Source organism: Neolamprologus brichardi, chromosome 1 (assembly GCF_056152115.1).
Source record: "Neolamprologus brichardi isolate AB-2024 chromosome 1, ASM5615211v1, whole genome shotgun sequence".
Lineage (NCBI taxonomy): Eukaryota > Metazoa > Chordata > Actinopteri > Cichliformes > Cichlidae > Neolamprologus > Neolamprologus brichardi.
Genome location: NC_142104.1, coordinates 12,284,358 through 12,307,999, shown reverse-complemented (window position 1 = coordinate 12,307,999; position 23,642 = coordinate 12,284,358). Strand labels below are relative to the sequence as shown.

At 40.9% G+C, this 23,642-nt stretch overlaps 1 protein-coding gene across 2 annotated transcripts in view; it reads left to right on the top strand.

Moving 5' to 3' along the window:
- The first annotated feature begins 9,406 nt into the window (after positions 1-9,406).
- The window catches only part of sema4bb (sema domain, immunoglobulin domain (Ig), transmembrane domain (TM) and short cytoplasmic domain, (semaphorin) 4Bb), a 64,368-nt gene continuing 50,132 nt past the window's right edge, over positions 9,407-23,642 (top strand). The window contains exon 1 of one of the 2 annotated variants that reach the window (XM_087830381.1): positions 9,407-9,613. The gene's annotated coding sequence lies outside the window, so the exon portion shown is untranslated. Of the gene's footprint in view, positions 9,614-18,057; positions 18,243-23,642 lie in introns of those variants that run through there. The other variant, XM_006779847.3, reaches the window with a different exon arrangement.

Genomic DNA, 23,642 nt, shown 5'->3' with positions numbered 1-23,642 from the left:
GAGTGGATCTGGTGGCTGACTGGATTCATTCTAATGGCCAGCAAAGCTCAATTGTGGTATCCTAAATATCTCCAGTTATTTAGAAATCTTTAATAAAATGGCCCTCAGCCTGGCTGCTTGATGAACTTGGTAAATGCTTTTCTGATAACCTTATGATCTCAATTTGTAGTTTCAAGCCTTGAATACAATATGATGCTCACTTTGTAAACTGAGATCCCTGTTGTTCTCAAACTGGGGGATTATGATGGATATGCTTCAGAGCAGGTCTACTTTTAATTCACAAGTAACTGCCATTGGGTGTGTCACATTCAAACATTATTCATCATATCTTGTTTCAAACCATCAAGTTTTTAGTGAAATTGTCAGCTCAGTGCTTCACAGTGGAACCCCACTAACCGACGGGCAGTTTCACAGCGACTATGTCCATCTTTTAAAGGCTATGCTTGCTGCACCTTTTTTCGTCACTTTAAGTCACTTGTCATTTATCTAGTCCATACTCATGGGGAGGCTGGCACTTATCCAAGTTATCATAATGCCCTCTCAGTACTGGGATTTAGTGTATCACAGGGGCCAATTTGTCAGCAGACACAGACAGATAGCAGGGAGGAGGCCATGGTACCAGGAGAAAACTCACACAGGCAGAGAGAGAACATGTAAACCTGTACGTGTTTATATGGAGCAAACCCAGGACTTCCGTGCAGTGAGGTGACAGGCTTAACTCTCTATCCAACAGCTAACAATATCTGATAAATGACTTTACTACTAGTAAGATGTTTTATGTTGTTTTTCCTTTGCTTTCTTGCCTGTCTATACAAGAATGTATACACATACATTCATTACTTTGCTATATGATAAAAGGAATCTGTTTATTTTCCAACTTTCACCGAGCTATTCCTGGAAATTCCTAAAAGATTTTCTGCATTTCCCAACAGCAGGTTCTGTGCAGGCTGGTTCAAGAGTGGTGCATATTAAGCATTATTCTGGCTCAGTGAGTTGCATGTTGCATGTGTCCTCTCTGTGTTCAGTGAAAGCTGTCAGATAAAAGCAGAACAACCCCAGTTTAAATTTAGCAATTAAAACTGTTTCATTCCAAACGGATGTAAGTAAATTTACTGTAATACCAGAGGTCAACATTATAAGTAGCACTTCTGTGTGTTTATAGATCAGAAAAATCAATTCACACAGCTTTCACAGAGATCCTCACTGTGTCAAGCAATTTGACTTGCTGTCTTTGAAGAAAACACTGTTTTAACAGCCCTTATTGATTGGCTCTGTCTTACAGACCCTTTTCACAGCAGACATTTTGAGCTATAAAACAGGGAAAATCCCAAGTATAACTGAAACAGCAAAACAGTAAACTGCTTTAATTCAGTCCCATTTATAAAGCACCGATTCACAATAACAGTCATCTCAAGATGTTTAAGAGAGTGACAGTATCAGAGGAAGCGCCCCAATAATTAGATGATCTCGTATAAGCAGCACTTGGCAACCAAGGGAAGGAAGAGCGCTCCTTCAAAACCAGGCTCGGGGAGGAGAAGCCATCTGGACTGGTTGGAAGGTGATGAGAAAGAAGATGGGAAATAAGACAAAAAAGGATAGTAGTATTGTATAGCTGGCTGGACAACATGACAAACAAATTGTCTTTCATTAAAAAAAACTAGAAAAAAATAGAAGGAGGAGTTTTTAGCTTAACAAACCAAAAGCAAATATTTTCCTTCCTTTTTCTCAGATTGAAATATAAGTTTACTCAAAAAATGAAGGTGAAGGGTTAGAATACAGAAATGTCCAACCCATGAAAAGTATGTTCATTTGTACACTCACCACTTGGCTTTGCTATGAATTACTGCGTCACATATGGTGTAGGATGGGGACGATCAGCTTGCAGCATTGCTGAGGTGTTATCAAAGCCCAGATTTCTTTGATAGTGGCCAGTTCACCTGCATTATGAGGTTAAGGGTTTCAAATCTTTTTCTTGGCAATACCTTCCGTTCAGATGGATGGATGGTCAATCAATCACATTAAAACATTATCTACAAACCTTTTTTTTTTTTTTTACATTCTAGAAAAAAAATGGCATCTTCATTAAGTATTTCTGCTTGAACATGAAGTTCTCTAAAATCTCCAGGCAGATGCTGAATGTGGATCAACAGCCGCAAACACCAGCAAATAACATGGCCTCACAGTTCATCACTGCGGAAACTTCATGCTGAACTTCAATTGCCACAGATTCTGTGCCTCTCCACTTTTCCTCCACACTCTAGGACCTTGATTTCCAAATTAAATGAAAAAATGATCTGTCTAAAAAGATGACAGCACCACTGAGCAACAGTCCAGTTCCTTTTCTCCTCAGCCCACAGATTTCTGACATTGTCTATGGCGCAGGAGCGGCTTGACATTAAGAATGCAACATTTGTAGCTCCTTTTCTGTAGAGATCTGCGTGTGGTGGCTCTTGGTGCGCTGACACCAGCCTCAGTTCACTCTTTGTGAAGCTATCTTAAGTTCTTGAATTGAGTTTGCTTGACATTCCCCTCAAGGCTGCAGTCACCTTTGTTTCTTGTTCACCTTTTTCCTGAAACACTTTTCTCTTCCAGTGAGCTTCCCTTTAATAGGCTGGCTGTTCACCGAGTGAAGATGACATTCTGTGTGGACAGTGCTCATGTTAGTCATCTGTACAACTTTAAAGTCAGTAGTCTTCCCCATGACTGTAGTTATGTGTACTGAACCAGACAGAGATGCCCAGTATTTACATTGTTCGAATTTTCATTTACTCAAAATCTGCTATTTTAAAAATTTGGCAGTAAATATAGACAATTTAAGATAAACTTAAAGTTTATCTTTTTGAAATAAATTAAAGTAAAAATGATTATTTATTTCACAATATTCAGTTTTTTCTAGATGTACTGTACATGCTGCCATACTGAATAACTAATCATTGTAGCTTAGCTTGCCATTCTCATGTCAGTGGTCTTAATGACTGCTTAGTTTCCAGAGCCTGGGAACTCTGCCACCATGTTGACTTTAGATGTGGCCCGTTCCCAACAGGGCATAGTTTTGTTTTCGTAAGACTAGAAAGACAGAGCTGTACTGAAACCTACCCATAACAAACTGTCCAGCATGGGCAAGAAATGACCATTCTTTAAAAATATTGTAAACAGCTTCAGGGTGTCACTTTATCTTTCATTCAAAGCATTAACCTTTGCACAAGTGCAACCCTCCTGTGAAGATGAAAGTGCACAAACCCATGGTAAGCAATTGAAAAGTTTTAACCACCATATATACAGACAGCACATGCAAAAAAACTCAAGATATAAACAATATAGTTTGTATATAAATGAATTTACTGTGATGGTTGAGTTTTCAAGAGGGTGGAGAGATGTTTGTGGATGAGTCATGCTGAGGATGAGGCACAAACCAACACCAATTGTAAGAAGGACTTTGAGGTCAGAAAGAGCCAACAAAGAGGTTACAAAGGTACGTTTTTGCAAATGTGAGTGACTTTTTCAGTTTAATGATCTCCAAACTTCAGCCAGTGTCGTGTGGGTACACAACAGTTCCAACCAAGCAGCAACAATGAAGTCAACACTGAAGTGGCAAAGATTGCAGTTCCTTGAGTGGCCACTTGAAGCTGGCTCCAAAGGTGAGCCAATCTCCCAATGGATTTGCATGTTAAAACTTAACAAATTAAAATAAAAAATGACTTTGGTCTCTACAGACAGGATGTTTGAGTTGTTTGACAAATAATCTGACTAGCTCTGTTTGTACAGGCTTTCATTCATAGCACTAATAACACATATCTTTTTCTCTCTGCTGCATCTTTACAGTCTAAGAGTGCAAATCTTGACTCAAACTCGGACGGAGCATCAGACTAACTGATCATTTAGCCCTCCACTTTCTTGTACAAATATGGTCACTTCTGACTCCAGTGACTACAGTAACACAATATATGCAATACAATACTGATCTCCCAACTCTTAGAGCTGTCCTGTTAACGTTCACACTGCAAAAGCATTCTCATTCCACTGTTTGGCAAAAGCCGTCCTGATTCTCTTATTCACAGCTCTGCATGTGTATTGTTTTATGTGAGCCTCAACAATAGCCATGCAGCTCTGAAATAATTTGGAAGCATCGGGTGTGTCCAAACAAGTTAACCACCAGAACAGTGTTCTCCTCCATGTTTATAACTTTGATCCTGGCCTTACTATTTATCATTTTAGCATAGCACCACCTGGAGTTTGGTAAAGATAGCAGGGGACTTGAACGAATACGCTGGGGTCAAGCTGCACCAGGTCTGTTCACATCTGAGCTGGTCAGCAGATTTTTATTGTAGTGTCTGTGATGAACCAGTATTTGCCTGTTGTTATGGTTTCAGTTTACATGATGTCTGCAAAGAACATGAGCTGATAACACAATTGTACTGCTATATAAGAGGAGACTTTGCAGTCCAACTCACGTCTCTGTCGAGGTTTCACCTGAAGGATTCAAACTCAGGACACAGAAGTTTAACAGCTTTAATGAACTGAACTCAGGAAGCAGCAATAACAATGGGTGTTCTGAGGCTGGGATTACACTAAATAACAAGACAAGAATTTACAACCCGCTTTCATTCTGCGGGGCTAGAGTTCCAGTAACTAAGAGCCTAATTGCAGGCAAGTTTCCAGTTGCAGGTGAGAGGCGCTCAAGCAGGTATTCAGGTAAGTATTAGGGAGGCCTTACAACAGGTTTTCTAAGATAGGAGCGAAGACAAGCAAGTAAACACAAAACAGACAAGGACTCAAACAAGTAGGTCAATAAATGCAGAGTTGCAAATAGCTATACTGTCACATGAACAGAGCAACAAATGGTTTTAGATGCACCTGTTCGAAACTTTCCAAAACCACACCTACAAGTGAGATACTAGAGTTAGTAGCACCCATGCCTATATTCACACAGATAAGGGGGGAAAGGGAGAACAAGGAAGAGCTGCACCTGGAGCACAAGGTGGGACTACAACACTCTAGCCAGGATTTAGGTTTTATCCGATACCGGTGCCAAACCGGTACTTTTGAAATGGTGCCGGTGCTTAAACGGTGCTCAAACCGGTGCTTAAAGAATGGAGAACACAAAATTGGTCCAAAAACCTCTCATGTTTAGCTGTTTTTTTGTAAAAAGATAACAATGTTAGCCTTTTCTGCAGCTATGGGGCATATATGGTATCACTCTTGGCTGGAAGCAGTGCTTAAACAATGGAAAAAACACAAACTTTGTCTAAAAACCTCTCATGTTAAGCTGTTTTCCACTTTTTCTTTGGTCATTTTAGCCTTTTTGGCCAGGGTGAAGGGAGTATCTGCCATCAAACAAGAAGACAGCCTCATGTAACTACGACGGTGTTTGCCAGTTCACCTTACATGCATTAATTTAATAATGTGGTTAGCCTACTCAACGTAAATTACACACGAACAACATGAAGCTACTCACGCAGAGAAGAACGGCTGCTGCTGCCATCATCATCCGTCATCATTTCTGCTACACTAGCAGGGCTCCGGGTCCGATAATAGGCACCACACCCGCAGTAGATGTGCACGGTGTGAGGTCTCGCAGGAAGCTATCAAATACGGCGCATTTCACGGCTTTAAAAAAAAAAACGCTATGCGTCGGCAGGTGTTTCATCGGATTTGAGGTGTTACCTCCTTTGACAGTGTCACAGTATCAGCTTAAAGCACTTGTTGCAGGCTGCTGAGTTTGCATATTTTGCTGTGAAGTACAGCCAGACTTTTGACCGCTTCGCCTTGGGCATTTTAATCTGTAGCTCTGCTCTAAAAGAACGTACGCACGTGGACCCGCCTACTATCCTCGGAAACGTAAAATGATTGGCTAGAATCTAAAGTGTGTCACAGCTCAGGAAAAAAAAAAGCACCGAAATAAAGCACCGAAATGTGCGCTGCTTTTCGGTCTGGTTACTACACCGGTACCCATCCCTAGCTGTTTTCTTATATCTTTCTTTTGCGTTATCAGGCAGATCGCTCTTATCTAAACAGTTCAAAGTGGGCACTGATATGCAGGTTCATCTAGACAACAAGAACTTCTGATCACTTAATGTGGGGTCTGGTATGTTTACTCTTTGTAAGGTGAAAGCTCCTGCCTGGCTGAGTCTGAAAATCTTTTTGAGACTGATGGAAACAGTTTTTCTTCCTGGCCTGTCTAGACTTGGGCATCATCAAGGCTCCTCTCATTTCTCTTCTTTAATGTGGCAAGGCCCTGGGGAGTGAATGCGTTTTAATCAGGCTGCCTGCACTTAGTGTGTTTATGTCAATAGTTGGTTAAGATAGACTTTTTCATGCTGTCTTATTTTATTTAGGCCTTCTGGAGTGCCACCACACCTAAATCAAAGTATTCAAAAGCTGAAGTGATTTTTGCTGATCCTGTCAACTGTTTAATAGTCATAAATTGTACGTGTTTGATCGAGAGTTCTGACATCACAATTCTTGCTCTCTGATTGCATCATTTAACTCAGAATCTCATCTGAATTGAATAGCTGTGATAACAAATTAAATGTTAATGTCACTTTCACTCCTACAATAACCTGGCGCCAGATTAGGACATCCAAATGCTATAAGAACATTTAGACTAAATCATTCACCCCCACTCACACTTTGTCACAATTCATCTAACAGCTTGCAACGAATAAGATGGTTGAGAGAAAATAAAAAGAGAGTGAGGGATACATGAAGAATGTCTCATTCTTTAAACATGCCAATGTGATCTGCGTGAAAACATTGCAAAGTTTTTGTTGCACCTAATTGACCTTGAAACGGGGCTAGGTCTAATTGAGCTGAACTGAAAAAGTATGCAGCATTACCCTTCACAAGATAAACCTCATAGTGACCCCTGCCACAAAGTTGCAAACAAGAAAATGGCCAACTAATATGGTACAACTATGAGCTCTGACTGCTATCCTCAGTGAAGAGGAACAAATTTTCACACAAAATTTTGCATATAGTGAGAGGATAAAGATTGTTTTATTTTGTTTTTCCTTTTCCTTTGGACAGCTACTGATCAGAGTGAAAATCAACCCTAAACTGAAAGAGAAGCAAGAATCATTAGAAGAAGTGTGAAAATATCCAATATCTCATAAAAGTAAATTGGCAGGAGAAGCACGAGGCAGCACTTCTGAAAGCACAACAGCGATCGTGCCAAAAATGCTGTAAATGGAGAACAATCATCAATCATTCCACCTTTTTTGTTGTTGTTGTTGTTGGGTTTTTTTCCCCCACAGAGATTTCCCCCTGTACTTTGAGGTATGATAACTGCACAAGTGCTGCATTAACCCATGTCACAATGCGTTTGTTAAATTTTAAACAAAGCCCTGTTTCCTGATCTGTAGTATAACACATAATGAATACAGATCAACCAGAACATTAAAACTACCTATTGTGCATGTCGCTATAGCCACCTCTGTGTCTAGCTGGTGGCAGCTAATCCTTTGGGTCCTGTTGCAGGCAGGGTGGGGCCATGATGAAATGTGCATCCTGCAGACATTCAATCCGATTCGGATCTGGGGAGTTTAGAAGCTGGGTCAATACCTTGAACTGGTCTGGAACATTTATTGTCTATATTGGGTGGCACTGCTGTCAGGCCATAGATGGGGTGCTTGGTCAGCAACACTGGTTAACTGGGTGGAGTGTCACATTCGCATAATTGCAATTTCCTTGCAGAACCTTGCATTGTAAGGAGATAATCCATGTGGTTCATTTCATTCACAGATTCACATTTTAATGGTGTAGCAACCAGTGTTTTTTCTTTGATCAAAAATCTCCTATAGCACAGGAGGAAGAGCGCGTGGTTCGATCCCTGGCTGTTTCAATCTGCATGCCAAATATCCTTGGGCAAGATACTAACCCCACGTTGCTCTCCAGTGCATGCACTGAAGTGTGAATGTTAGATAGAAACCACTTAAGCATGGAAAAAAGTGCTTGAATGAGTCACTCAATGAGACATGTTTTATAAAGTGCTTTGAGTGTTCAGGTATAGTAGATAAGCGCTATATAACATCCAGTTCATTTACCATTTATTGTTAACCAGAGCATCAAAAATAGAGGATGGTAAATGTGTTTAATATCTATGTTGCCACTTTTATTTAATTTCCTCTGTCAAAGAAAAAGACTATTTAGAAACATGTTGTTTCAAATACGTTTTTTTAAATAAACTCTGTGAGCTTTTGAAACATGAAATAAACAGAGTAGTAGAGAGGAAATGGAAAATGACTGTTTGAGAACTTAACCAACACTCTCAAATATTATGTGTGGACAAGCAAAGACATTTTGTGGCGTCTGCTTTGGAGAGGAGACGTTAAGCAAATATTTAGAGACTTCAACTTGCATGCAACATACAAATGTGCTATAAGTCACAGAAAGCCTGGAGGGCTCAACACCGACAACTTATGAAAATTAATGAAGAGAGCTGGAAGAAGAGACTTCCTTATCTTTGTGTTTGTGCCACCTGCACCTTTCCTATCTCGATTTCTGCCTGTCTTGTGCCAGATTGCTAGAGACAGAGCAGAGGTGCAAGGATGACCCTGAGCTGTCATTGTTTTCTTTTTTTCTACTAACGCCTTTCCTTTTCACTCCCTCTTTCTCTCCTCTCTTCTCACTCTCTGTCTCTCTTTAGGGATGGCACGCTGCACAAAGACAGGTGATTGCTGCTGCTGCTGCTGCTATAGGGTAACAAGAAAAGTTTGTGTGTGTGTGTTTTTTTTTCCCTTTTCCATTTATGTCAAAGCAAGCAGAAAGTGTTTGGAATCACTCACCTGAAATGTCAGTAACTTCCTAACAGGGTGTCCATCAGTGCTTTTTCAAACTGACATAGCAGCCATTAGTTAGCTTACAGTATGTCCTATGGTGAAAGGAGACTGGATTGTCATTTTGTGCCTGTTTGAGTGTGTAAGAAACAAAAAGGAAAGCAAAATGAGCATCTGGGATACATCTGTACATAAAAGCTGTAAGCTGAGCACTTATTTATAGCCACCGGGAGGTTTGGATCCATAATCTACAAACAAAAAGTGGTTCATGTCCTTGTGATTACTCTACCTTCCTGATTATAGGTGTTTTTTATGCTCTGCTCATGAGTACACAACCACACACACACACACAGGTGCAGGCACCATGACGACAATGCACTGCATGCAGAATGGACACAATCTTTAATCATCGTGTGGTCTGCTGCAGAGGGAGAATATACGGTGATGCAGACACGAACGCAAACACAAGGACACACACACACACACCTTCCCCCACCCGTAGTCCACCCCCTGCAAACCTACCATTCCCTAGTCTATGATGTAATGCTACCAGACCCCTCCTCTGCTGTCTTTCCCTCTCTCTCCTCTCACACACTCCTCTCCCTCTTCCTTATTCTATTGGTGGCTCCCGCCTGCATCTGCTGGATCAGCTCTGACTCCCTGCATACGCGCGCACACACATACACACACTCACACACATGCACACATACACACACACACACTTCCATGCTCCCTCTCACACACACTCTTACACATACACTACCAGGGGGATTCCTCCGTCGCTGCAGCCTCTGCTGCTCCACCTGGCTCCTGTTCTTCCACAGTGGGGGGCAAGCACGGTGAGTCCCTTTCTCTCATGACAGCCGGCGATTGTGGCTGACAATAAGACAAAAGGATGGAGGGACGGTGTTTTGTTCTGCAGAGAGTGACGGACAAACACCGGGAGGCTTTGCTGCCACTGCAGCCTGGAGGAGACGCTCGCAGCTGAGTTTGTGCTTGGAGTAATGAAGTGCTGTGAGGCTGCTCAGCTACTACAGATACCGGTCACCTCTCACCGGGTGCCATGGCAATAGATTGTATTTGGTCAGGGTCTCAGCATGTTGCGTGTGTATCCTAGTAAGGTGCTTGAAGCCGTAGTGAGGTGCATGTGGACGTCAGCTCCCAGAGAGGTGAGAAATTTGTGTGCATATGTGTGCATGTGCAGCCCGGATTAGGAAACCTAAATATGCTCCAGGGTGTTGTGTGTGTGATGTGATTTCCTCTGTGAGAATTGTCAGTCACCTGGTTTGAGATAACAAAGGAGGGGGAAAAAGCGGTTTGAATGTAAATGCAAATCTGGTACTGGGTTAAGTTGCTGCGAGGGTTTATTTTGTTCTGATTAGTGCTAACTATACTGGCTACAATAAAAGTAAAGTGTTATTATTTACATAGACTGTTTTGCTTGTGTTGCTGACAAAACTGGGTGTGTTCATGTGGTGTGAACTTGAGCACCTCTGACATTTAGAGACTTGCAATGCTCTCAATGTCTTATCCTTTCCTATTATGTGCACTAGACTCTTTCACTGTGAAGCTCAATGACACTGAGTCTAATAGGAATAGTAATTCTATTATTGCCAAGGCTTTTGACTGCTAAATGACACACTGATGATAATGGAACTGAATGAAATGAAAATCACTGGTGCATTTTTCTTCTTTAGTCAAGTTTGACTAGTTCCTATTCTGTGTTGTATTGCACTGCAACCTTACCTTATAAATCTAGTGTGTTGAAATGTTAATATTTTATAGGGCTGGGCGAGTTCACATGTGGGCACTCTCATAACTAATTCATCCAGATGTGTTTCCATTTCAGCGTTACACGTAGTGGGCTAAAAAAGCCAGACATGATTCATTTTTGTTCCATTTCACTATAAATGATGGTTCCTTTTTGACTGTCTTCATTCTTTTTAGTTGGTAGTACAATGATGGGATCCATATTTCAAAACAAATATCGAGAAAATCTGGAGGGAAGTGTTATCCATCAAATGCCACCAGCTCACTAGCTGTAAACCAAACAATATATTGTCCAAGCTCAATAATCTGCATGCCGTTCTTCAATTAGCCAACAAACAAATTAGCTTTGCTATGCCTTTCAGCTCCCTCTGTATTTATTGTGATTGCAGTTATGACCACATGGAAAAGAAGAAACTCATCCAAGATATTTCCAAAGTCAGCTGACCTTATTCAGAATCTCCACAGTCCCTCATGGAACTGTGCAAATATATTGGTGGGTTTTTTTAATCGAAGATTAGCACATGAAAAAGCTCCTCCTCGAGGCTGTTTAACTCTGACATAGCCTCTGTAGGCATAAATGAAAAGTAATTAAAATGGTGGTCCAGCAAAAAAAAACAAAAAAAACAAATAAACCACTAGGCAATAAGAAAGTGTGCAGAGCTGGTTCCTATTGGCCAGTGAAGCACTATTTTGGTGCTTGAAAGGTTAGTTTGTGGTCATACTAAGATAGTTTATTGATTTCTTACTGTTTGAATCTCATTACAGACAGCAAGAGACACTGTGTCTCTCCAGTCTCCTAAAGCCTTTAAAAGGAAGACCAGGAGCTGAGATTGCAGCCATGCCGCACTTATTCAATTTGGCAGAGAGTTTACATTTTAATTATCTCCCTAAGGAGTTCTTAAATTATTAGATCTTTCTCTGATTGCGAGAGTTCTCTTGTTTAACATGTTTTGGCACAACTTCTGCCTTTGGAGCATCACTTCCTGTAACGTGGAGTTGAAGTTGCAGAACATTGCTGGCCTGATTCAACTGGTTAATTTTGCATCTGCCCCCAATGGGCTCACTGACGTCAAACCGACAGGCCGGAGCGAAAATGAAGGCATGCTAACTCAATGTAAAGTATTGATGAACTAGCAAATTAAAAAGATCAATTCAGTCAATAGTTCATTGACTCTTCCAACGGTATAACCAATTTGGATTCTAATTAAAGCAAGAAAATGATTCACATAGTTCTTACATTTGTAGTGCAGACTGTGTTAGCCTCTGCAGCACAATCTAAACACGGGCCTCTACGTAAACTGTTTATTTCTCTTTATTTTTCCAAAGTGCTCAATTGTCTTTTTCCATTTGCTCTAAACAGGGGCACCACAAATATTTCTGAGAATAAAACATGTGATGATGCGGGGCCTAGTTATAGGGAGAAAAAAAACATGACAGCTGCTCTGGTTCTTCCATTCTAAAGTGGAAACTTTCTTACTCTACAGTAATATCGAAGCAAACTTAAACTGTCTAGCAAATGCTACACATATGGGATTTCACTAACAGAATTTCAACAAATTAAAAACAAACTTTCAGACTTGTCTGCAATCTAACCCTATTGGTAATTAGGGGGACTGTGGGTCTGCAAAATGACATAGTCTAAAGCGTAATGCTACCTGGCACTGTGCAGTGGTTCAGCACAGACTAAACACAGAACAGAAAGCTGCAATCAAAGCAAAATATAGAGGATGATCCTTGTTTAACATTTTCACTTTTTTAAAAACTAAACAGCCTGAAAACTTGCCTGGATTGCTTAGATCTTTGCCGTCCAAGCAGCTGACTGAAATTTCATTCTGTTTTCAATGAGCTGTTTTTCTTCACATTCCTCAAACCTCCACAGAGCTTCACAGAAAACACTGCAGCTCCAAGTTTAGATTTTCTGCTCTTTAATTCCAGAGAGGAATCACAAATATTTGCCCCCCCAAAAAAGCTATTTTATAATTTTTAATGGTATTGCACTTTAATGACATACCATACTTAATCTCATTTTTGTAATCATTATTTGTGCTGGAAAATTCATTTAAAAAAATCCAAAACTTATTCAATCCTTCTCTTTGCCTGGAGGCTTTCTTCCACCACCCTCCCCCTTTCCGCTTTGCAGCTGTGCAGGACCTTCACCTATGCCCTCCTGCTGCGGCACCAGCTTCAAAATCACGAAGAAAGAGCCAGACAAAGAAGACTGAGCAAACACACACACCACCATGTTCATTTAAATTGGGCTGACCGTGAGTGACATCACTTCCCTCCAGCCCTCAGGGGAAAAACAAACCACATTAAGCAGCATTAATCTCATAACATCCTACAGAATTCATATTATCACCTCATGTCATTCCTTCTTCTGAACCTGTCAGACAGATATTGCTTCTATTTCATTAGTGAATAAAAAGGTACCCAAACAGTCCAGCTGGCTCCAGTATGGGCTCGTAGCATCAAATCTTTACCACTTGCCTCACTCTTTTCATCTGCCTTTCTTTGGCTTTCTCTGTGTTTGTGTATAATTTTTCTGTTGTTTACTGACCTCTGGAGCAGAAATGTCATAACGTGAATCCATAGATAGGCTGCTTACTTTGCTGACTTTACATTTTCACATTATTTGGGGGCTTTATTTTGTGAAATTTACCTTGATATGAAGGTTGTTTGTTTCAGACCTTAATTCTTAAGGTGACAAAGCTAGCTGGTAAATCTCTAAGCTTTAATTATTCGGATGAACCAATACCTCACTCTGAGATAATTGAACATGTATGGAATGAAAGGACAAGCCAATTATAGCTGATGGCACGATTTGCATCTCATGTTTAATTATCTTTCCTGTCACCATAAACACATCTTGTGTGTTCGATTGTGGAGGGGTGCAAAAGGGACCAACACCACAAATATGGCAGGCTACGTAAAGCCAAGCAAACCGCTTGTGGCTACGCTCTTAAAGACCAGCTGTATTTAAATGTGCATTTAGTCATCAGGCTGTCTGCGCACTAAAGTAAGATCGCTAACATTATAAACAGGTTAACACTGACAGCGTGAAAACGTTTACAAGCCAGTGTTAGCCTTTAGCGTGCGCAAAGTTGCCAAGCTCCTGAGTCATACTATTTAAATGCTCTTATCTGCAAAGTGGGTCACCATAAAACAAAAAATCTGGCAAAAACTAACAATTTTTATTTTAGCTATTTCGCTTTTTTTGTTATATAGATTATGGCAAGTGATTTTGGTTTGGGGTCCTTGTACCATGTGGAAAATTCAGGTATGAGAATGGTCTCTCATCGCTTACAAACAAACGTTTGGTCTCAGAAATATTAATTCATGTGAGAAAGAAAGAATATCCGAAAGGAAGAAAAACATGGAGACAGCAAGCAGCATTTTCCCCTTGCTTACAGGTACAAAACCTCACATTATCACTATCTCTGACCAAAGTGTCAAAACAACACATCTCAGGGTCATTTATAGAAGAAGCAAATTGGAACCTTTCAGATCTGAGTGCTGTCATCAACAGTCATCAATCATCAGTTTAAAGAGCGGTTGAATGTGGGGGTATTTTGGGGTCTGTTAGAGCTCGGCAAGATGAGGACATGGAGTTGAGTGTTAGTGCTGTTAGCTGTGCAGGAACACATGGACTGGTTCCCACTAACATGGCATCCAACAGGTGAGCGCACGCCTTCGGTTTGACTTTGAAGCTTCTGAAAAATTCACATTTCCATTTCCTTTAAGAGATACTGTTTGTAAAGTGTACAGTTCAAAGAGATGTCATTTATTTAAACAACAAGATGCTAAATTATATACTGTGTGGCTATGGTACATAGCTAATTTGCCCCTAGCCATGTATATTCTTCTTCTTTCAGCGGCTCCCTTTACTTTGTCTCCAAACCACTCGACCCAAGCTACACCTCTGATATATTAATTTCTAATCCTGCCTCTCCTGTTCACTCCTAACCAAAATCTTAACATCTTCAACTCTGCCACATCCAGCTCTGCCCCCTGTCTCCAAACCATACATCTTATCTTAGGTCTCACAACTGTCTTATAAATCTTACCTTTCATTCTTGCTGCTGTCCTTCCGTCACCAATCACCCTTGATACTTGTCTCCACCTAGTCCATCCTGCCTGCACTCTATTCTTCACCTCTCTCATGCACGGTTCATTGATCTGGATGGTTGACCCCTCCCTCCCGAGTATTTAAACCCATCCACCTGTACTGCCTCTTCTCCTTGCACCCTCACATTTCTACCTCCCTCCCATTCGGACACACGTCCTCCTGTATTCTGTCTTGCTTCTGCCGACTTCCATTCCTCCTCATTACTCTTCTCTCCAGAGCTTGCCTCCACTTCTCCAGGCAGTCTTCCATCTGCTCCCTACTCCTATAAAGTGTGTACCTTATGGCTAGTGTCACAAAATCTTTCATAATTTTACCAAGAATACTGCAAGTTTACAGCCAGCTAGCAGCTACTACAGCTATACTGCTATTTTTATATACATAGGCACAGCAGTGATATCTTTAGTTGCTGGCACGTAAACTGTATGTGTGGAGAGCAAAGCCGGGGAGATTTGGTGAAATGCCATCTCAATATGTTATTGGCTATTATCTGACAAAGGCTGAGCTTTTGTTAGCTTGTTAAATGTATCTGTTTGGAAACAATGAGCAGCACACTGGCTTGGATATCCACCGGCTTCACCCATTCATACAAAAGATGAATGCAGCTACCTGGGTTGGGCATTTGAACGTCACAAGCTTAGTGAAACCTGATGCGACTATGTTAAAATAATAACTGGAAAAACTGAACAGCCAACTCCTGGGTGTCTTTTTTGAACAATCAAAAGCTGATCAAGTTTTCTCTAACTGAGAAATGGAGGACACTTCAATGTGTGAAACACTTGAAGACCATGAACTTTTTAGGAATGGTTAACTGGGATGGAATATTGGCGTTCCATCATTTCCATTCAACCTGATTATTTGGAATCAGAGGAGTCGCCCCCTGCTGACCACTAGAAAGACTCCAGACCTTAGTCACTTCTGCTTTGGCTTTACTTTTCAGACCCAGAGGCTTTTCATCTATTATACAGTCCCTGGCTGTGCCTGAAGCATTGAGACATTGGCTGTTACCCACAAATGCTAAATCATCAGACAGTCTCGATTTAGCTGATGGTTGCAAGTTTTCCATGAATTTCTGTACAAATTAAATTGCAGTGAATCCAGTATGCTACTGCTCTTGTGACTATCTTTAAAAACAAAACAGTTTCTTTCCCCTGCCTCCACAGGTAGCTGTATTAAATATGACTTAGAAATATTTATCAACGAAAATATCTAATAAACTCACTGACACAAGCTTGGCTTTAATGTGAGCTGCGCTACTTAGAGATTTTGTTTGGTGAGTAAATCCACAAAACACTGGGTGAAAATCCACATCTGACTGTCTGTCATTTACTTAACCCCAATAAAAGCTCCACGGTGGCCGTGACCTTAATATGAATAGCTGCTGTATGCTCCCTGTGTTTAAGTTCGCGTGCCACCACAAGGGGATATTATTTGAGTGCAGCAGCAGATTAAGGGTGATGTGATCAACAACTGGGCTTTTGTCAAAGTCAGAAGTAATTTGTGCAAAGTGTAAACTGCTTCAAATAGACTCCAGTATGGTCATTACCAGAAGGCTATAATCATATCAAAGTGGTTTACTCGAAGCTGCAGAGGTACTCAGCTTCAGCATCTTGTTGCTGCGTTTTCTGTTTGTGAGGACCAAAATGTGAGGACTCCTTGGTACTGTAATTTTTCTGTTGTTGCCAGTAGAAAGTAGAGACTAATTTTCTCTCCTGATTGTTAAATATATGTATGTTTTCACTGAAGTAGGTAACAGATTTTCTTGCCATCAGTGATTTAAGAGTGAAAAGAGAAAAGTAAATTCTGCCTGTTTTAGAGAAATTCGCCCTGCTGAGTGGTATGGCCACCCCCTGTTGTTTCCAGCCTGACTTTTGCATGAGTTGAAAGATGTTAATCTTCTCACTAGTAATCCTTGTTTGAATTTGAGGGATTACTAAGGTCTCAGCAGATAAAGAAGAACAACTTTGATTTGTTGTGTGTCTATCAGAAACCATACGATAGAAAGAGACATCTGTATAGCCAAAAAGCAAAAGAGACACAGACAGAGGGCCAAAGAGAAAATGGGCTTGTATCAGTGATTCAACCCTCGCTTGCACTTATTCCTCTGTGTGTGAGTGTGTGTGTGTGTCTGCTTATGCTGAGGGGTCACTGGCCTCTCCTTTATCTGTGGCACAGTCACGCAAAACCAGTCGGAGATTGACAACATTTGGAGGATAAAGTGTCAGGACTGTGTCGTGCTGAGCTATCGGATGCAGCCTGGAGCACTCTCCATCACATTTCTTTGTGTTAACACTCAAGAAATCTGACAAATTCTCACATAGCCACATGTCACTGAAAGCAAGGCACTGGAGACTAATTATTAATGTTATCTTCCTCCCTGCGGACATGAATGGTGGTGGTGTGCTGTGCATGAGTTTAATTTATGTCCCCGCTCCTTAGCGATCATTTTGATTGGATGTCCTGTGTGCAGGAGAAGGGACAAACACACTGTCTGTTGTTTTAGAGCCTTAGAGGAAAATTTGATGAGTGGAGTCCACAGTTCTTTTTTACCCCTTTCTTGCTGCAAAAAGAGATTACATGAATGGCTGAGTCTTGTTGTGCTCAGGTCTTTGCCTTTGTACATAATCCCCTGTAATTCTCTTTGTGGCGGACCCTCTCAGTTGTCACTCATTGTTTGATGGCTTCAGGGTTGCCCTGAGAAGAGAAACGCTGATACCCAACACAGCAGAGCAGGAAAACTTTCTTTCCACAAAGACATCTGTAACGGAGGTTCTTCTCTCTTCCATTTCTCTTAAGCCTTATAGAAGAAAATAAATTCAATATACTTTTATTTAGACGTGAGCCACAGCTCAATTTTCAGTTCCTCTAAAGTGTTAATCAAGTGGTCCACCCCCCATTCAGTTCATACACTACCTTGTTTTTTGTTTTGTTTTTTGCTGGGAATTTTGTAATTATTAAATTAAATTAAATTGTCCTTTTTTAACTCCACGGATGTTTTGATGGTTTGGACTTGCCTTTAAGTCCTTATGTCTCACTCCAAAAAATATCTTAATACTTACAATATGTATATTTACAATATACATTAAACTGTCGATAGAACATTTTCCGCGTTTGGCAACAAATAATCCAGCTCTTTATAGTAAGATTTTGTTGCATTACACGTAAATATTATTTTTTTTTTCCCGTAGTAATTGTAAACTACATGATCGCGGGGGCGGCCGTAACGCCTCTGACATCTTTCTCCCTTTGTTTTACCGGAGGCGATCCCACATGTGTGCTGCAGACTCCTGCTGAGCACTCAATGGTTGCAGGCAGTGTGCGTGTGCTGTGGGAGGAGCTAAAGTTTAGATGCTTGAAAGCGACCAGCCTTTAGTTTGTAGTAGAGGAGGCTCGTCTTCACACGCACGGAGGATGGACTTTGCCTCGCGGACGAGTTAATGGACTCAATAACCTACGCGTTAAAGCGCACTTTACTGCGGATTTAGAAGATACATCGATCCATTTTTCGACAGTTGTTCCGGTGACCGTGAAGATTTCAGCTGTAACCGAGGTCTTTACACTGCTGCTCGTGGATGGTAAGGTCTTTTTGTGCCTTCCTCGTACTTTTTGTTGCCTGTCTCCACTTTAAACACCTTTAACGAAAAGAAATGAGAGGCAAAGGGGAACAGTTTTTTAATGTTTTACTAGAGGAAAAAATTATTTGAGGACATTTGTGGTCCGGGACATAAGTGTGAATTTTAATTGTTTAGGTAGTTTATTGTAAGATGGGGCTTTAAAGGCAACTGGGATTTTTAATGTAATGGTGTAGGTTACTGTTGCATTTTAATTATTATTGTTATTATTATTTCTTTTCGCTTTAAAAATTAGTTTGCATGTTTTTCTATTTGGAGTTTACATTTTTTGTTGCTCATCACGGTGCTGATTCATGCCATGCACATTTTCCCTGTTTATTCCTAAAGAGAATGCCCCAAATATTAATTACTTTTGATAAAAAATGAGAATTCTTTGCTTTGCAGCTTTAGAAAGGGTTTGTTTTTTGTTTTTGTTTTTTTGGATTGTTGTAAAAGCAGTATGTTGTATGTAGGTGTGGAGAGAGCCGCTGGACTTGGCCTCTTGTGTTTTCTGTTGCACATGTGGGTAAACAGCTGCTATTTCCATTTAACCCAATAAAACAACGAAACAGAAACCGTTCTGATGACGTGACTCTGCTTTGTTTTCACCAAACATCGAGCGAAAAGTGTTGCTTCTAAGTCTCGATCAGTCACTCATTTCTGTAAATACCACGTGGAGTCGTTTTGGAGTAGATTCTGTCCGGTTTTACACTTGCTTAATGACACCTTTCCTGTTATTCTCTTCCAAATACCCACCTCCTCTTATCTCCTCTGGCATGTTGGAGACTGTGTTGACATACCTCCTGTATCACTTTGCATTTCTATGAACCAGACACAGTTTGACCGCAGATAAAGCATCCCATTTCCTCTGTTTTTGGTAGGGATTTCTTAGAAAAGGCGGGTTTTTTATCCTGAACTGCTGGATCAGATCTGGTGGTTATGATGCATGTGAGAGCAGACGACTTTCACTGATATGATTTACTAGAGTAAGACTGTAAATGACCAGTGGAGTAGTTTTCCCTTCAGGGCTGTGCTGTTCTTCGTCTCTGTGTGATATTGTATCAAGAGCTAACACTGATGGGCTCTAGCATTTATACTGTAAACAAACTGAAGAAACGTTCCCTCTAGGAGCACATGCAGCAGCATCATAATGTGTGCTTCCCATCTTATCCTCTGTGTCTTACTCTGAAACGCATAGACACTCATGCATAAGCAGACCCCCACCCACACATTTAAACACTCAAAACACACACACTCTCCACCCAGCACTCCACCCACTATAACAACTTCAGAGGAATGGTCAGCATGTGGAGAGGTTGTGGTAAACGACTGGGAGGGCAAGTGGAGACCCAGGAGAGGAGACACTCTGTTGCTTTTAACCCTCAGAAGGTTAGTGATGTTCCATATCATGTCTAGAGGGACTAGATTTGTTCAGGGCGAAACTGATGGGAACTTGCGTGTTGAGAGGCCCCAGATGTGGGAACACAGTCATTTTGCTGGGCCGAAGCCAGATCGCACCCAGCGACAAGGCAGACGTTAAGCCAGCCATTGCTGCCTTTTCATCAGCCCAGTTAAGTTTGTGCAGAAGACAGAAAAGAGTTTCTCTGTCCTAAACATAAATTTGTTTAATGTGCATGGTTTGCTTTGCTGATGTTTTGCCACGTAAACGTTTGGCAGTAACAGCACCTCCCTTTGAGGAATTTGTGAGAATTCTTTGAGTGTTAACGCTACACAAACCGTGAAAAGTCACACTGTGCTTTTGCACATTGGTGATAAGTTCACATTTCTTTTTAATGGTTCACATTTGCATTCACTAAAACTTGGCTCTAGACCTTTTTGCTGACTTTATCGCTGTGTCCTTGCATAGCTTCGCCTGCCATTTGCAAGGCCATTCATATTCAGTATGACCTGCAGGTCGTGTAGAAAGGCTGGCCAGGCCCTGCAGGGGTTTTCGATGTTGGGTCAAAAGAAGACTATGAATGCAGGTGACACTTCTGAGGCTTTTTCTGATGAGCCAGAAATTCTTCAGCAAATTGGATTTTCTTCATTTATTGCTGCTTTATACTCTGGCATTGCTTTCATAAACAAATCTGGTTTTGATGGTAAAAACATGTGTTCTATCTGCATTTCACTAATTCAAGTCAGACTGCTGTCATGCCTGTTCATCTATCACATGGAGCTGGAGAATTAAAGAGATTTGTACCACTACTGACAAATGCTTCAGGTACTTGCTTAAGTCTCATGGCATTTATTATATTTGGTGTTTTTCCACTGTTTTTCTTGAAGATCAAACATGGCAGCCAGTGCGACTGAAGCCTCTTGAGGTCGATATACTCCTGTAACATTTCCGTAGCAAGTCTTTGATAATTCTGTAGATGTAATCCAAGTTTGTGCTCATGCTTCTGTTATGAAACTGAGCAGTTGCAGACCCCTGTTGAACTCTGTTTGGGGGCAGAATTGCAAAAACATGTTGGATAATACATGTCGAGCTACTCAGGTTTATTTTGAAGGACGGTTTATACCACTTGGCTGCATCTGTCTGACAAGTTCATCAGAAGTGCTCTCTGACTTCCACGAGGGTTTAACTAAGGTAGCTGTCTTCGAATGGAAACATGTTATGTAACGTGGAGCTCTCCTCCAGAGACAAATGAACGTCTTCTGCATTTTTCGTCTCTTATTTTGAAAGAAGTGTGGAGAAAAATATAAACAGTGACTTTGTAATGGAAAACAGACTTACGATGTGCCTGGAATGCTGAGATCCAGTATTTATTTATATAGTAAATTACCAGAGACCCACATTATTAGGTTATTTAAACCTCACCTTTTCCTACATAATGAAAAAGGGCTGTGCACTCAATAAGGAAGAAAACTCCTTTATGTGAGGACCTTTATGACCGGTATTGGTAGGTGTAAAGTGGCACAATAGGAGGAGGGGAATTGTACCATTTTGTTTTGTTTTTCTTTGTATAAGCTGTTTTTGTTTTATTTCCCGTGTTTGGATTTTTGCTTCTTTTTTTTTCCCCCTCATGGGAAACGGGCACGGTTTGCCATTGTTTTCAGGGTTTTCCATGAGGTCATAGCACCTGATACCAAATACTTTTTTTCAGTACCTGCTCCCCCGGTGTTCCAAGTGATCCAAACAGGTACTAAAATGTGGCGTCTTCGGTCTGCATGCCACCGATTGACTAGTCAGTAGCATCATTCCATGAGTCATGAGAGCGTCCTGTTCACAAAAGTTAAAACCGCCATTTTTGAAACCCAGCAACGACACATGCTTACTGCTTGCTGTATCGATATACTCCAGTAGGAAATGAACCCCCTTCGTGGAACAGAAAACCAAGGTTAACCATGAAGTTATCAGGATAACAGAAGATCCTTCTGTTGTGTACAGGCCTCTTGTTTCAACAGGTGGTGGTTACACACAAACACATACAGCAGTGCAGTAAACATGGAGGAGCATAAAGAAACATCAACTAATGTGAACCGTGCTGGATTTAAAATATGTGCAGTATTTCTCAGATTAATGTTTGCAAATGTTTCCAAACAGAAAGAAAATCTGACATGCTTTTTGTACCATAATGGGAAGAATTTGGCAGATGGTGCTCAATGAATTCACTGTAAGTGAATAGTTAAACAAATTGGCCTACTAGTTCTTCTATGATTATAAAAGTTATCTTAATGTGCTGTACAGGGCTTTGCTGTTGTTAAATTAAGATATTCAGGAGTTTTAATTTTGTTTTGAGTGGTACTAATGACGTTATAATGATCATTATTATTGTAGTGGTAGCCTTGTGAGAGGTTGTTGCAGTAAGTCCAATGACTAAATTGAGGCTAAAGAAAATATTAATGATGTCAGGATTTTATTTATTTTTTTCCCAGGCCTTCACTCCCCAGCCAAGCAATTTTTGTACACTCTTTAATTAAGAATTGATTTTGCCATTTTGTTAGCAGTCTTTTAGATCGGTTCCAATTATTTCCCTATAAATGATTATTGAATTCCAAATGCATTATGATATCATTCCCTTATTTGTTCCAAGTCTCCACTATTATCAGTAGGACCATTGCCCAGAGGGACAGAACTGTTGACCTTTTACTTCCTTTATTGCCTACAACTGCTGGCAAAGACAAAGACAGAGCTCACGCCTGACGGTAAACAAAGCAGTACTGCTTTGGTTGTTCTTTTTGAAGTCCAGATGTTTGCTGAGAGTCAACAGCCAACTGCCTCGAAGCGGCAAACCTGACAAATGACTCAGACAAACTGTGTCATGTTTCCACTTGGAATGAGTAATGAGAACAGTTTTGTGGTCAAGCCTTTTGGTCACGGTCATCGAAGTTCTTACCTGAGCACGCTGAAGTGAGTTTGGGTCTGACGAGGTGAAGTGGAGCCTGAAACATAATATAGTCATCTGATATGCTTTTAAATCCTATTGCTCTGCTTGTCAAATCATGTAAGGAAATGAGTCCTCACATCGGTTTAACTACGGGGATTAATCGTGCACCGCACTCCCCCCACCACCACTTTGACGTGTAAGTCATGAGATGAATAGCCCAGTATGGATAGCCAATCCTTTGGATTTGATGGTGTAATTAGCAGATGAACTATGATGCTAATACAGCATGGTCCAGACCTCAGAAAGGCCTCTATTGTGCAATTGCACGACTCTAAACTTTCAACTCTCCTTTGTGACACCACAGAGTTTGTTCACAGTCTTGCCTGATATCGTCATTGACCCAGCAGATGAATAAGATGCTGTGGTCCGTCGTGGCCATGGGCAACTTTCACAGCACCAGTGTGCCTCACATATCTGGGCTGCAAAATCAGAGGGAGGCCAGAGGCACTGGAAAACAATTGAAAGGATTTTTCCCCTCACTGCTAATGTTTTCGGACAATCATTAAACTTAGTTCTGTCAACTAAGCAGTCAAGAGCCCCAAGCAAGTAGGAACGTAAAATTCTTTCTCTGTTTTTGTGGTTCAGTCTTCCAGGCCACATTGTTAGTCTGTAATCGTGAGGATTTCCTGATTAATCAGCACACCATATTAGTCTAAATGGGTCATTAGGGCAAAGTGTGGTGAGCTTTTCAACACAGAAGCACACAATAAACAGTTTGTAGTTTAGTGGACTGAAGGGGGGAAAATTGCTATTAAATTTTTATCATCATAAGAGCTCCATGTCTCCAAATATTCCTGTAGTTTCTGTATTGGGACTGTGTCAAGAGAGAGAAATTATGCCTCCTATCACACTGCGCTCTGACTGACGCACGGCTCATTATTGACGCTTTGCAAGTTTTTCAAGAACTGATCTCCCACCGTTCCCCGTCAGGCTTGAATAATTTCAGGGAAGGGCAAGTCTGTATCAGAGGGAA